We start from the raw sequence: 16,561 nt of genomic DNA, 5'->3' as shown, positions 1-16,561 counted from the left end.
ATATCACAATTGGTTTGAGAACATTGCTTACTTTAAATTGGCACCTTGTTGAACCAAGTTGACAAAATTTGACAGATATTAAGTGAATGACTTAAATTCACAATTTTTGTTCTTCATTTTTATAATCATCATTTCTTTAGGTCATGAATTGAAAAGTCTTAGGATGAGGATCAAGTGTTCATACGCGCATCAAATGACCATGAATTTCAGAATACAACATTGTATGGGTTAAGAGTATCAGTTTGGAATCACATTATCTGAACAAAATTCTGGGTGTAACAAACATATTTGTTTCAAGTGTCATTATTGGAAACACATCATACAGTCGATCATAAGCAGTCCTAGTTTCTAAATGACATTACAAACAAGCCAAATACAAGAAATAAATTTCTAAAACTAAGACTACACATCAATTTTCCATGACAGATCGCCCCGACCTCTTCCTGCATTGGTCTCCAAAGACATTATAAGAGTACCCTCTCGCACCATGAGATGACTTGCAGATCCAAGAGCCAACAGTGCCGTGTCGGTAAGGCGAATAAGAATCCATGTGCCCCCAGATAAAACATAGATGAATACATGAGATTATTACCATCAACTCTGAATATAGAACCTGCAACCAAAACGGAATTTGTCAAAATCATAACTGCAGACCAAATTCCGAATACAGATAGAACATGTCCAACCTGAGCAAAACAACCAACGAAATCGAAGTTGTTAGTGTAAAAACCCACGACCTCTTTCGCAACATATGTCAAGGCAGCATAGTCAGGAGCTTGGACTGCACAGTTGACACCTGCAGGGATTGGATATGGGCATCCAAAGACCATGAGGTTACCATTCAATCACAACCAAGTTGGTGCGCACTCTTCATCAACCATTCACCTCAGTATCCATGACATTATCCTGGAGGCACTTTTATCCATCAGACCAACATAAGTGGCGCAACAACTCGTTACAAGCACAATAGCATCACATTGCCAAGGTAACTAGGAGAAATTACAAACTCTTGGAATTATGAATAGAAGCCTCTCTGTCATATCAGTTGACAGGACAGAAAACACAACCTGCATAAAACCGACCCAACCAAAGTGTCATGAAAATGTCATTAAGCAGCCAACAAATATCACAAGTTAAATTGTTTATAAAGTCCTCATATCAATAGTTAACCACCCTACATCAATGTGTGAATTCATGGCAATATCCTGCAGAACATCAGTGGTCACTTCTCCTCTTCACATCAGTTAACCAAAACCTATGAAAAATTCAAGAATTACATGACAGTAAAAGCAAAGTTCTTACCGTGACATATAGATCTTTCACGGCAGTGAATAAGAAACTAAAAATAAACAACGTGTTTGAGAGATTTCGCTACAGACAAAGCTTAAACTTTAATACCTTCATTTTGGGGACCACGTCGAAAGGGAGGACCACCAAATCTGGATGAGATTCTTTTGGATAACGGATTGATTCATCCAAAGATTTTCCAGCTCATGAAAGAGGAGCAGATTGAACCTTGTATTGGACTTTATAAAAGGGAGCATTGAACCATTGAAGGCTAGATGGGGATTCCTTAACCGTTACTTTGCGCGAAATCCAACAAGCTCGTGTCGACAAGTAAGAGTACGCCCCGATCGCAACAAATCAAGGGAGACGCTATCATTACTTTGTAGATTCCTTCCCAACTTAAAGATATGAAGGGTAGTACAGAGCTCTTCATTGAAGCCTTGGGTTAATCGAGCTAAATCCTAGACAAATCGAACCCATCTTTAGATTACGTAGAAAAGAAGTTGAAAGAGAAAGGAGATGGGACAAAGCAAAAGGAAGATCAAACAGTTACCTTAAAACAGACCCTCTTGGTAAATCCCCGACCGGTATTTTCTTCTTCCTGGCCTTTGAATCAAGCGCATGAGCATAATAGGTTGTTGTTTGAAATCAATCTTCGCTTCGTATACATATACGCAAGTGGAGCTTTGACTTGTTGATTCCCATATAAACTCTTTAGCATAACTCTTCCTATTTAGGTATCGAATATTGTTCTGTTTTGTTGTCGTGAAGATAAATTGTAAGTTTAACAAAGTTAGAGTTTGAGGTTTCGATCTAGACAACGGGTAGGGAATTAGAGGAGGATAGGTGTAAATCCGTGTTCAAGGATTAAAATAAGCTGGGGCTGGTGTTTGGGTTTCTGTGTTTCGAAGGGTGGTTGCTGGCCGGCGGCCACCGCCCCTGACCGCTGAGGAAGAGAAATAAAAAAGCTGAGGGGAATATGACGAATTTGTGGAGAGAGAAGGTGAAGTTTTAGAAAGCTACTGTCTTTTATAAGCATAATCACTATGCATTATTTTCTTTAATTTTCTTTTAATTCCCTTCATTACAATTGGGTTTTTGATTGGTTCTATGTACTAATGAAATTATTAGATAAACATGACTTTTTAAGGTCCCTGTGCAGTAGATGTCTATCACAAAGGGAAGGAATGACATTTCGCTTTTCTTTGTATTAATGTTTATTTTTTATTTTTTCGATAGTACTAATTAAAAGCGTTAACATGGCCATTCAAAAGTGGTACTGATTTCCCATAGTCCAACGTTTCTTTTGATTTTCTTTCTCTCACTTAACGCCACGTGGCAGTAGCCTTAATGGCTTGTTGAATCTCACTTGGATTGATACCGTTTGTAGCGATTCTAGCATGTTGAGTTTCCTTTTAACAGGATTTTTCCAAAATTCCTAATTTAGATATGAGTTGGGTCGTATCATGCTTAACACCGAACTCATTTAAGTTGAAAGGTTGTTTGTGTATTGGCATAAGCCCATCTTTTAATCCAGTTTGTTTCTAGTTTTATTTTACATATCCTCAAGACTTTATTGCCTTAATAAATAGAAACAAATAATAAAAATAATAAAAACATAAAGAACAATATTAAGAAAATAATTTATTTTCATTTGTATCACCATTTCAAAATTATTTTTTTCCCGATTAATTCTATAAATCCGAATTCAAATCATTTTCAGCAATACACTTCAAAAAACTTTATATTCTTTTATAGGACTTAAAGACTATTTTATAAATTGACTTTTGGATGAAAAAGGGAATAATGAGCATCCGCTCTATTATCTCTCGATTATTCGAATAATTGGCGTACGCCACATTGATCGAATTCTCGTCATCAAATTAAAAATGCAATCGAATTCAAACCATTTAACTTCAAAAGGATTTTCTCTTAACATTAATTTTGGGATGAAAAAGATATAGGAAGCGTTCACTTCACTATTTCTCAAGCACTTGAATAATTGGCGTACGCCATATTGCTCGAGTTCTTGTCACCCGATTAAACCTTAAATCATACAATTTCAAATCACTTTTTCAAATCAAATATAATTTCTATATTCAAATTATTTTCAAACCATAACATTTCAAATCATTTCTTTTAAATCAACTACAAATTTCGAATTCTGTTAATTATTTCCGATAATTAAGGATGGGAGGCGTTCGCCTCACCATCTTTCGATTATTCGAATAATTGGCGTACACCATATTGCTCGAGTTTTCGTCATCAAATTAAAACCACAATCGAATAAATTCAAATCACATTTTATGTCAAACACAATTTCAAAATAAACTTTACAAAATTAAACTTCAAATGAAGAGAATGGGAGGCGTTCGCCTCACCATTCCTTGATTATTTGAATAATTGACGTACGCCACATTCTTCAAATCATCGACCTTTTCAAAACCTACAAATTCAATTTCAAATCATTTTCTTATACAACATTTAAAAAATATATCTTTTACAATTTAAACCTCGGATGATAAAAGATGGGAGGCATTCGCCTCACCATCTCTCGATTATTTGAATAATTGGCGCTCGCCACATTGCTCAAATTATCGACTTCCGACTAAAACACGCTAAATAAACTTGGATAAAGGAATAAGTGGCGCACGCCTCATTATTCTTTGAATAAGCAAGTAGGAGGCGTACGCCTCACTACCGTACATATTCGATATCCGCAAATAAACTTTCAAAATAATTCAAACGAAAAGGGAGTAGAAGGCGTTCACCTTATTATTCCTCGAAACAATTGAACGATTGGTGTGCACCACATTGCTCAATCTTTCGTCGTTCTTCAAAAAGATCTTAAACAAATCAAATCTAATTTCTCGCCCCCACGCGATCGAGACCAATCAAACATCAAACACATCAATTCAACTTGTCACCCCCGCGTGACCAAAACTCTTTCAAAAAGAACACTGTTAATCCTTTCTAATGCGCCCAACAAACCAGTTCTAGAGCCTCCACTGAGAGTAGACAAGCCAGCGTTTAGCCGTTAGAACGCCGACCTACACAGTCGTTCATCAAAACTAAACACACCAAATATTCGTAGTAGCCCGAACTACGAATGCTCTGATTTCCTTATTGCACCATAAGGATACGTAGGCAGGAGATTGTTGTATCTTCGCGAGCACACTAATAAAAAACCTCCCATTTCCCCCTCCTGAGGTCTTCATCCATATCTATCATCAATTCTAATCACTCGAAGCAAGCAAATAATAGTCACCTAATAGTCAAATAGCAAATCAAACTAAAAGGTTCCCGTTGAGTACAACGGACGTGGGGGTTGCTAATACCTTCCCCTTGCGTAATCGACTCCCGAACTCGAATATGGTTGCGACGACCATTATTCTATTTTTCTAAAGGTTTTCTCGATATTTTCCTAGTCCTTCATTGGGATAAATAAAGTTCGGTGGCGACTTTGTTTCGAACAATATTTCTTTCCACGTTCCATCGCAAGGGACCGCATTATCATTTTTTCGAGGTGCGACACATCCCAAGTAGTAGAGGAAGCCCGATAGGAGCAGTTCAAGAGGAGGAAAGTAGGTGACACTTTGAAAGGAACCATTGACAGTTTGTTTATCAAGAAGAAATAGTTCACCGACACCCAATATCAAGCACGCAAGGTGGAGATCAGTTGCCAAGACCAACTCAAGAAGGTTTAAGAATAGTTAGAGGGTTACAAGAAGGAGCTAAAGGAAGAAAAAAGTCGTATTAAAAAGTTAAGGTTTCTTTATCTAAGCACCAGACAGAACTTGACAAGTGGTTTGAAGAGATTCGAGAGTTGAAGGATCAAGCACATCAAAGTATAAAGAATATTGATCAACTTCCGCAAGAAGCTAAACACTAGGAAAGAAACATTCTTCATATGCAAGTTCTTTTAGATCAGAAGGAGGTGGTGCTACAAGACCTGTTGAGTAAACCAATTCAGTCTATGCCTTCAAGAATACATAGTGGTGGTTGATCCAATATCAGTAGATGCTTAGTTATGCTCGAAGGGTTTCATTATTACCTTGTTTAGCATACTAGATGTAGCCTTTGGGGCAAAATTTTAATAATTATACTCTTTGATTCATTATTATGAATATAAAAGGGTTTATTCATTATCAGTTCTATCTTGCGCCTTTATTTCCTATACTTTATGATTGCTTGCTACAAATAAAAACTCGAGAATTCCTTAGAAAAACTATATGAAAAAAGAAAGAAAAAAATATTTTTACATAAACATCCCATTCATTCATATGAAATTTTCTATCTGAAATGAAAAATGCTTATATCCGTCTTCATCCTCTTCAGAAAGACGACGACTCACCGGTACTTCACCGGATCCCGCAAACAGAGAATTATGTCTAATTTTGAACAAGAGAATGCTGCAATAAGGGATGCTCTAGCTCTTCTCTAAGGACAAATGGGTACCATCCTGAAACATCTGCAAACTTAGAGGGACAACACTGTTGTTATCAATCAGGTTGATGCTACTATAGTGACTTCTACTATCGATACAACTTTGGTTGTGATGGATCCTACTGATCGTGTTGTTCAATATGATGTTGTTAGCCAACCCCTATCTCAAGCTGGTCCCAGTAGGTTTGCTGCTGCCTACCCGTGGGGGATGCCTAATACCTACAATCCTCAGTTTGCTAATGGAACTCCATTCATGTTGTACCAATCCTATGTTACTGCTCCTACTAATGTGAATGTTGCTTTCCCATGGGGGATGCCTAATCCTTATTTTGCTCAAGGGGTTGAAACAAAAGAGTTACCTGCTACAAACATTGACAATACTGATGATCAGAAACCTGAGTATAAGGGTCCTCCTCTCAATTTCCCTATCTCTGCTCTGCCTGTTCAGCCAAATCCATATGCTTCTGCTGCTATGGTTCCACCTTTTCCTAACAACACTGCACTCCAGTATGCCCATTCTGGGGAACCTCTTGCTCCAAATGTGTAAATTGTGGATCAAATTTCTTAAGATGGCACTCTAGTTGGTCAGACTTTGAATCGGACTATGATGCATTAGATGTTTCCTCAATTTATGCCAGAGACGCCTACATAGAATACTGTTCAACCTCCTCCTAGAGTTTCTACTCAAAGGGTACCTGGGATCATATAACTTATGCTTGCCTAATATCAATTCCTAGAGGAGTGAATCCATGCTATTGAAGGTTTCTTTGCTCTTGGATTGAATGTCAGAGAACTGTGTTTGGTACCCAATGTTGTGCTCCCTCAAAAGTTCAAAGTACCTGATCTACCCAAGTACAAGGGATTGAGTTGTCCTCACAGTCAAATTATTTTGTATTGCAGAAAGATGGACTCTTACATTGATAATAACGAGCTGCTAATCCATTGCTTCTAAGACAGCCTGCCTAGGGCATCTCTGGATTGGTACATGAATCTAGAGCTAGGAAGATAAGGTCCTGGAAGGATTTGTCTGATGATTTCTTGAACCAGTACAAGTATAATATGAACATGGCATCTACCAGATTACAACTTCAGAATCAAGCCCAACAGTCTAATGAAACTTTTAAAGAGTATGCGCAGAGATGACGTGAAATGGCCTCAAGGGTCAGGTCGACCTTGACAGACACTGAGCTAGTGGACATTTTCATGGGGATGCTACAAAGCAGTAAAATATATACCAACTTAAAACGTATTTTTCCAGCGCGAGACTAGACTTAACCGAAGGCATCAGTAAAATATATATCGACTTCAAACGGGATTTTCCAAACGAGATTGGACTTAACCAAAGGCATCATTCAAATATATACCAACTTCAAATAGAGTTTTCCAGGTGAGACTGGACTTAACCAAAGGCATTAGTAAAATATATACCGTCTTCAAACGGATTTTATGCCAGCGGCAACTGAACTATGGTTTAAAGGCGCCAAATCAAAATTGGACTTTTGAGGTCAATGGATATAGGATCAACCAAAGAGACCGACGTCAATGCAAAATGAGCGTGAATTACACTTAAGATATGCATGATTTGGATTTTCTTTTATGCACGATATATGAATGATCATAATATGCAAATGTCAATGCTAGAGCGAGTCAATATGATTAATACATGAGAATGACTTACGCAATGACTTAAAGGTTTCCAAAATGCCCCTATGGTGGGTAATGGATAGGATCCTTTGCAGCGAAACTTCTTTATTCAAAACGCAAAGGTTATTTGATGGGGTGATAACATGATTCCTCTACATTCATCTTGAACTCAACGGTTGCTGACGTATGGCAAAGTTTGCTTTAACAACTTGAAATCATGGAAAGGACTTGCCCCTATGTGGTTTATCTTTCCCTAGTCAGTTGGATATTTGAAAAATGTTCACTTTGAAAGGAGTTTAGAAGTAGATTTCCATGAGACGACCTCAATATGGCTTGACCCAATGTCTTAAACCTTGTAGTGGTCTGGCCCTGACTAACCAAATCTTAGAATGGAAGACTTCTGATTGACAAACTTTTAGAGAGATGGACTCATTGTGCTCCTTGTGGTGGCTTGCCCTAGTCTTAGTCTTGAAGATTTTCTCTTGACTAACTGACTCTCGGTGTGATTGTCACAGGTTGACTGATGCTCATAGTGATTTTCCACTGACTGGACTTCTTTCTCATGATCAAGGTCCTCAATTGATTACACATTGTTGGGATTCCTTTGATGTTATATGCTGACTTGCAGTTAAAATAGTTCATTCGAAAATGGTAATTTTAATGTAGCGCTTATGCAAAAATTTGAAATCAAAATGTATTGACATCAATTTGGTGAAATACAGTGAATGAGTCAATGATTAGAATGCAATGTTGATCTAACCATTCATTGTGTGCAAGGTGGTGTGATTAACACAAATGATTAACAAAGATCGTTTGGGAGTCAGGTTACGTAACCTTGTTGTAGTATGCTTTGAAAATAAAACCTACCACAATTAGGTCTTGTAAGGGTTGTAACGTGGTCTGATTCATGTTTTTTTAAACAAAGGATATAAGGCTCAAAACTTAATTTTAACCCACCCATTCTTCTTGATTAACTCCGGTCCTACATTCAATTAATTTTCATATCAATTCAAATCTCAAGAGAGTTTAATAGTGTCAGGGTAAAGATGAGGATTTAAGATGAGATTTTCTTGAAATGACAGTCACTTTATTTTATTTTTTTCCTTTTGTTTTTATTGAGGATTTTGACGACCGCTTTTGATTGATTTTTATCCCTAATTTTTCCTAGACCGTTTCTTAAAGCTTTTGGTCCATCGAGATGCCCTAGTTTTTGCCTAAATTATTTTGTGGTGTTTTGACTTATCGAGCTTTTCTTTTTTGATTTTGTTGAGAAGTTGTGACTTCCATGTTATTGGTTATTGAGGAACAACCACTGCAAACTTTTTGGATTTTCATGACTTCTTCGATACTTGAAGATGTGTGCGAAGTGTGTGGTTGATCCTCAGGTCGGATGCTTTCTCTTGCAACTTGAATGCAAAGTCAGATTAACTGAATAAACTACCCTGCCCCTGGTTAAGTTAAAGGGTTTCTAATTGTGAAAGAAACAACAACTTTTAGGCTCAAAGTGGTTGACTAGGGATTAACTACTTATCTCTTCAGTGTTTAGGGATTGGAATAATGCCTTACGTCATCATAAAAGTTTTAATTGAAAGCATACCAATATAATTCAACTATATAATTTTCATCATCCTCCCTCCAATCTTTGTTAACACAAAAGTTTGATAAAGACTAGTGAGCCCATACATATTTTGTTTTTGTTTTTGATATAAATGAAAAAAAATGAGTAAATATGAATGGATTAATTCAAAAGATACATAAACATTTCATTAATCTTACCATTCAGAGTACACAAATTTAAAAGAAAACAAAGTGCTTAACATGCAAAGAAATAAAAAAATGCAAAACGATAAATGATCAGCAACGCCAATAATATACTTTCTTATTTGATCCATTGGCTTTCAGATGAGCTTTCTGAAGTCTTTGCACTCCTTCGGGCGAGAGGTTGACATTCACCACTATGTTCCCTTCTAGAAAGGTTATGTACTTGTCCTTTGAAGGCCTTATAGTCCTCGGTTGAGTGCCCTTCTGATTCAACTTAATATCCACATTGCATATTTGGATCATACCCGGGTGGGTAAGGTTGTGGGACCGACTCAAGATAACTGGGAAACACCAGTGAGCTCTGAATCAGCGGTTGCAAAGTTGGATGTATGTCATAGGAATTGGATCAAGAGGAACCTTCCTTCTTTCCAAGTTATTTTACTGATTCTTATGTTGATTTCAAAATCTTTAGCCTTGGGCTTGTTGATTTAGATGAGGATCAAACCATGGTTGTATGCACAGAAGACCAAAGGATAGAGGTTGATGGCATGACACTCTAGACATTGCTAGCTCCTCATTTTTAGCCACTTGAAGATTGGGGCCAGTAAGCTTGTCGCAATTGACATGATGATCTTCAAATTCTTTTCCTTATTACCATCGTCAAATGCAACCTTTTCTGATCTATCTCTCACATCTGCTTTGCTTCTGCTGGTGTGGATTGTGACATTGGACTTCCAGTATGGTATCTCAATACTCTCGCAAGAAAATAATGATACCCCATTAGCCACATACTTGACATTTTCCTTATGGTCGAAGACCTTATTGGACATTTTCCTGAAGCTAAAAGAAATCTCAAAGTACTAAGGAGATTTCAACTTACTGGACATTTGCCCGGGGGTCCCCCCTCCTTTCTCTATGGCTGACTTACCAGAGTTTTAAGGGATAGTACAAGACGAAGAAAAGGAATAAGTTGTCATGGAAGACAATAATATTATTGATATTTCCAGTGAAGGGATGAGAACATCAGAGATTATGCAATCTTTGATCTGAATTCCATGAAAATTGGATTTATACGACCATAAATCACTACAACACAATTTGAGTTCAAGCCTATGATGTTTCAAATGTTGCAAACTACTGGCCAATACTCAGGTTCTGTAAACAAAGATTCGTATTTGCACTTGAGAAAATTATTAAATGTTGCTAGTAATTTTAAGATCCCTGGTGTCACTGATGATGCATTCAGATTGAGGCTCTTTCCATACTCTCTAAGGGATAGAGCCAAGAGTTGGTTAAATTCCGTGGAGCCTAATTCCATTTCCACATGGAATGATTTGGCTGAAAAATTTATGGCCAAGTATTTCCCTCATTCCAAGAATGCTAAAATGAGAAATGAGATAACCTCGTTTAGACAAGAAGAGGACGAGTCCCTATTTGATGCTTGAGAAAGATTCAAGGAGTTTCTTAGACAATGTCCCCACCATGGCAAGCCAATATGTATTTAGCTTGATACTTTTTACAATGGATTAATGCCTTCCTCAAGGAACATGTTAGATGACTTAAGTGGTGAAGCCCTTTTGTCTAAGTCTTCTGAAGATGGTTATAAGTTAATTGAGAGTATCACTGCCAATATATATCAATGGGCTGTCACTATGGCAACTTCTAATTTGACTCAAAAGAGAACAACTGGTTTTCATGAGGTCACTAAGATGATATCTCTTATTACTCATGTGGCTCAAATCCATCAGATGATAAAGAATATGATGACTCTTGAAGTGACAAAGCCTGAACCTGTCAAGGTCGTAACTAACACATCAGAGGTTGCCTGTGTGTATTATGGAGGTGCTCATAAATTTGAAGAATACTCAACAAATCCAGTTTCATTTAACTATGTTGAAAGAACAAATATAAAAACCCTTACAGTAACACTTACAATCCAAGTGGGCGCAATCACACCAATTTCTTATGGAGTAATAACCAAAATCAACCAAAGCCTCAAGCAACTCAACTACCACAACATCCTCCTGGCTTTTCTATACCTAATTATGCTATGGTAAATCAAGGGAATAACCAGCTAGAAAACATTTTGAAATCCTTCATTCAAGAGACCAAGAACCAATTTAAAGCACAAGGAGTAAGCATCAAGAACTTAGAGAATCAAGTGGGGAAAATTGCCACTGCACTTAGTTTAAGAAATATGGGTGCTCTCCAAGCTCTACTGAAGCTCCAGCTTCAGCATCTGCAATTAAGAATCTTGAAACTTGTCAAGTCATTAAACTTCAAAGTGGGAAGGAATATGAAGGATTCACACCAAGAAACAAACAATCGAGTGAAGAGCTACCAGCTCATGATAGTTCAAAAGATGATGTGGAATCCACTAAGGAGCCTTCTTTAGAAGGACATAATGAAGAAATTGTTAACAAGAATTCTATTGGCATGACCTCCAATTCATAAAAACAACCATAAGTCATGCCAGAATCGACAGAGCCTAGAAATTTGTTCAAGAAAGACCACCACCTCCTTTTCCCCAAAGGATTAGGAAGGCCAAAGAAGACCAGTTGTTTGGCAAGTTCATGGAAATTTTAAAACAACTTCACATAAACATACCATTGATTGAATCTATCCAACAAATGCCAAAATATTCAAATTTCACGAAGGATGTGCATGGTAAAAGGAAAATAGTATGTGAGTTTGCAACTGTTGCATTAACTCAATAGTGCAGCCAGTTAGTTCAAGGAAAACTCCCTCCAAAATTAAAAGATCCTGGAAGTTTTACCATCCCCTGTACAATTGGAGATACTTCATATGGAAGGGAATTATGTAATCTTGGGGCAAGTATCAATCTTATGCCCTTGTCTATCTTCAAGAAACTTGGAATTGGAGCTGCCAGGCCAACAACAATCACTCTTCAACTAGCTGACAGAAGTATTTGTTATCCTTTAGGGAAGATAGAAGATGTGCTAGTGCAAGTTGAAAAGTTTGTGTTCCCTGCTGATTTCATTATCATGGATTTTAATGCTGATAAAGAGACTCCTATTCTATTAGGAATACCTTTCCTTGATACAGGCAAAACTCTAATTGATGTGGAAAGAGGAGAACTTACTATGGGAGTTAATGGGAAGAAAGTTATGTTCAATGTACTCAATATCTTGAAGTATCCTAAAGAATATGTAGTTGACTGCTCCATGATCTCAAGTTGGGAAGGAATCATCCACAAGAATCTACTCAACACAAGCAACGTGTTGAAGCAAGAGTTAGGAAAATTGGAAAAAGATGATGTTTAACATGATGGTATCATTAATGGACCTTTGTGAAAACCACATACTCATGAAGAACCTGTGGAGGTGTTGGGGTTAACCACTGAATTTAAGAATCAAAGCTCACCTTCAGTAGAAGTTCCCCCTAAGTTGGAACGTAAACAACTGCCTACTTGTTTGCAATATTCTTACCTGGAGGCAGGATAGAAGTTTCCAGTTATTGTTGCTAGTGATTTATCTGATGGGCAGAAGGGTCAACTGCTGACACTCCTAAAGAAGCATAAGGGGCCTATTGCTTGGAAAATTTCTGACATTAAAGGAATCATTCCCAAAATTTGCATGCATAAAATCTTGTTGGAAGAGAAATCCAAGAATAGGATTGAGAGTCAAAGGAGGTTGAATCCAATTATGAAGGAAGTGGTCAAGAAAGAAATTATCAAATTGTTAAATGCTGGTATTATCTACCCTATCTTTGATAGTGTATGGGTATGTCCAATTCAAAGTGTGCCAAAGAAGGCCGCATGACAATGGTCAACAACGAGATATATGAATTAATTCCTACAATAACTGTTACTAGATGGAGGATCTGTATGGATTATAGAAAGCTGAACAAGGCAAAAAGGAAGGATCATTTCCCCTACCATTTATTGATCATATGTTGGATAGGTTAGATGTTAAGGAGTGTTATTGCTTTTTGGATGGGTATTCTGGCTACAATCAAATAGCCATTGCATATGAAGATCAAGAGAAGACTATATTCACTTGTCCTTATGGTACTTTTACTTTCAGAAGAATGCCTTTTGGACTATGTAATGCTCCAACCACATTTCAATGTTGCACGATGGCAATATTTTTAGATATCATTGAGAATTCCATGCTGGTTTTCATGGATGATTTCTCTATTTTTGGAGAATCATTCAAGAAATGCCTTGATAACTTGGAGTTGGTGTTGTCTAGATGTGAAGAAAACAATCTTGTGCTGAATTGGGAGAATTTCCATTTTATGGTGAAAGAAGGTATTGTTCTTGGGCACAAAATTTCAAAGAAAGGCTTAAAAGTGGATCAAGCAAAGGTGGAAGTTATAGATAAGTTTCCACCTCCAGTAAACATCAAAGGAATCAGAAGTTTTCTGGGCCATGCTGGATTTTATAGAAAATTGTCAAAGATTTTTCCAAGATAACTAAGCCACTGTGCTAACTACTGCATCATGATTTACCTTATGTCTTAAGTCAAGAATGTATGGATTCCTTCAAGCTATTGAAGAAGGCGCTGATCTCTGCACCTATTGTAAAGGCTCCTGATTGGACAAAGCCCTTTGAGTTGATGTGTGATGCCAGTGATTTTGCCATTGTAGTTGTGCTTGGCCAAAGACATAACAAGATGTTCCATACCATTTACTATGCTAGTAGGACATTAATTGAATCATAAATCAACTACACCACAACTGAAAAAGAGTTGCTAGCTGTTGTATTTGCTTTTGACAAGTTTATATCCTATCTGGTGGGAACAAAAGTCATTGTGTATACTGATCATACTGCTATAGAGTATCTCATTGCCAAGAAGGACACCAAGCCTAAATTGATAAGATGAGTGCTACTTTTACAAGAGTTTGACCTAGAAATTAGAGACAAGAAAGGAGTAAAGAATTTGGTTATTGACCATCTTTCAAGACAACCATAGGAAGTGCAGAATAAGAACAATAAAGACATTCAAGAGAGTTTTCCTGATGAACAGTTATTGTTAATTACCTATGGCGCGACACCTTGGTATGCTGATATTGTCAACTACCTGGTCAACAGATACATTCCACTAGACTTTAACTCTCAATAAAGGAAGATGTTCTTCCATATGACCAAAAGTTACTTTATGGATGGATATTTTATTTACAAACAATGTGCTGACCAACTGCTTAGAAGATGTGTGGACCAACCAGAGGCATGCATTATCTTGTATGCCTGTCATGAGGCTGTAGCGGTAAATTCATGACCATCAAGCTATGGATAAACTTGACGTCAATAAAACTAGAGTTGCCACTATGCTTTTATTGTTTTCAAAGGAAAAGGTATAAGTACGAACAAAACCCAAAGATAAGAAGTTTTCAAATCAAAACTAATAAAATGCCAGAGATTACAGGTAAGGGGTTGGTTACACAGAGGGAAGGTGTTAGCACCCAAAATGTCCTAGGTACTCCTAGGGAGCCCTTTTTGTGTGCATATGTTTTTGGGTATAAATGATGTTTGATAAAATATAGAGTGTGGGGATGAGAAAAGAATTCATTAATTATATTTTTGTGTTTGACAAGACCTTCGGTCTTATGCCTACGTACCAACATAAAAATGAGGGATCAAAACCCCGTAGTTTGTGGTAAAAATTTCAAAGAAGTTGATGAATTGATTTTAGCAAAATGTTTAACGAAGAAAGAGGTACAAGAGGCCAAAGGTTTGAATGGGGTTGTTAGTTCTTACTGTCTTTTGAAATTTAAGTCAATATGGTTAGGTTTATTTAAAAGTTTGATTTAAGAAAAAAGTTTAAAAATTCAATGGCATAAGGCCAAGGTTTCTAATCATTAAAATATGTCTAAGTTTGAAACCACAAGCAAAGAAAGTTTTTAAAAAGAGGGAGAGATTTTGAAATGAAAGAAGTGGGAGGAGATAAAGAGAATAGGCAAAAATTAAGAGTCAAGAGTTGAAAAGATCTGACCAATGGGATGCAATCCAACAGACAAAAATGTCATATAGAAACCCATTTTCCTTTGTACTTTGACAAGCAATAAGCAATAAGCAATGAGCAATATCCAAGCATTATGTAAAGATCAAGGCATCAAATAAAGATAGCCATAATATCCAAGCAAGCAATCCAATAGCTAGTAGTCTTCAGTGTCTTCCCATGTAGTGGATGAAATATTTCTTGATCAACTCAGAACAAAACATCAGACATAGATAATAATAACAAAATAAATAATTAAGCATAAAGACAAAGTAGCAGATGAATCAAAGAGGTCCAAGGTCTTGCATCAGATGAAGGCACAACCAAAGATAACTCATTCTTAGATGTTGGCATTGGCCAAGTCCTTTAGCGTAGGGAGTGTTGCCTAGTTCTAAGTCCAAGAATTCAGATCAAATCCCATCAGTCCAACAAATATTTTTTAGGGCTTTTGTTCTTATTAGGTGTTTTAGGATCCTAAGACCACAAACAAAACAAAAGCAAGCAAACAATATATACAATCACAAGATATGGCCCAAGTGAGCAAAGTGAAAAGGACTTGAAACATAAACAATTTGCATGAAATGTAAATGGCAATGAATGATAAAGGTACTTGAAATTTAAAGTGCATAAAGTAAATGACTTGAAAGTAAAGCAATATTAATTAAGAAGTTAGTCAATGATTAGTCAAATGTTAGTGATGATTTTTAATTGATTATGTCATTCTTTAGAGAACACTCAACCATTCATTCACAAGTATGAATCCTTAAACCAAATTAGCTTCCATGAGAAGGGATCCAACTTGGATAATTCAATAAGTATGCCACTAGGTCTTATGAAAGGAAAAAAGGTCAAGTTTTCATACAATGCCATGAAGAATGGGAGGCTTACAATCTCACTTACTAGAATATTATGCCTTGAGGGTCAAATTTAGCTCTATGTTAAGCAATCGTAATTGGACTTATGTAAAAGTCACAACTATCTGAGGTCGGACAATGAAAATATAGATGTTAATGCATGTTAGAAATTTTATACAAAGAACCAAACTCCTAAAATATACCACACACTAAAAGAAAAGTGGGAAGAACCTATCTCAGTCAGACTTGTATTAATTCATTTGAAATAAGGTCATTGATGAATCAATTAGCATTTAGACATTAGAGAAATCATTGGTCAAATGAAGTATTGGGAGAGAATAGGGATGAAGATGAAGAGGGAAGGGGAAGTAGAAACACAAATTGATCATGAGAGGAATTTCATCTAATTAATACCATCCATTCATTTTGGGAGATGAAATGTACATTTCATCAATCCCCTAAATCCAATGATTTTGATCAAACAAAAGTTAAATCAATTGTGACCAAGGCCCAAACAGAAATTCAAACATCACAAGATCATAAAAATGGCTCAACATAATTTGTTAACATTTAATCAATTAAAAATGAAATTAAAAGTGAATTAAA

At 36.6% G+C, this 16,561-nt stretch overlaps 1 long non-coding RNA gene and 1 other non-coding gene across 3 annotated transcripts; both read right to left on the bottom strand.

The window, feature by feature from the left end:
• Positions 1-267: 267 nt before the first annotated feature.
• Positions 268-2,385, bottom strand: LOC127075614 (uncharacterized). Of its 2 annotated transcripts, XR_007786611.1 has the most exons (5): positions 1,841-2,385; positions 1,399-1,748; positions 1,179-1,255; positions 687-1,067; positions 268-613 (listed from the first exon to the last, which is right to left on the bottom strand). It is a non-coding gene; the product is annotated as an uncharacterized LOC127075614 (long non-coding RNA). The 2 variants fall into 2 exon arrangements; XR_007786612.1 differs by lacking the exon at positions 1,179-1,255.
• An 8,135-nt stretch (positions 2,386-10,520) lies between these two features.
• Positions 10,521-10,627, bottom strand: LOC127077331 (small nucleolar RNA R71). The gene has a single exon (XR_007787165.1). It is a non-coding gene; the product is annotated as a small nucleolar RNA R71 (small nucleolar RNA).
• Positions 10,628-16,561: the final 5,934 nt, after the last annotated feature.

The sequence above is a fragment of the Lathyrus oleraceus genome, chromosome 4, assembly GCF_024323335.1.
Source record: "Lathyrus oleraceus cultivar Zhongwan6 chromosome 4, CAAS_Psat_ZW6_1.0, whole genome shotgun sequence".
Classification (NCBI taxonomy): domain Eukaryota; kingdom Viridiplantae; phylum Streptophyta; class Magnoliopsida; order Fabales; family Fabaceae; genus Lathyrus; species Lathyrus oleraceus.
Note: the sequence above shows the minus strand (reverse complement) of the source record. Positions and strands in the feature narration are given on the sequence as shown.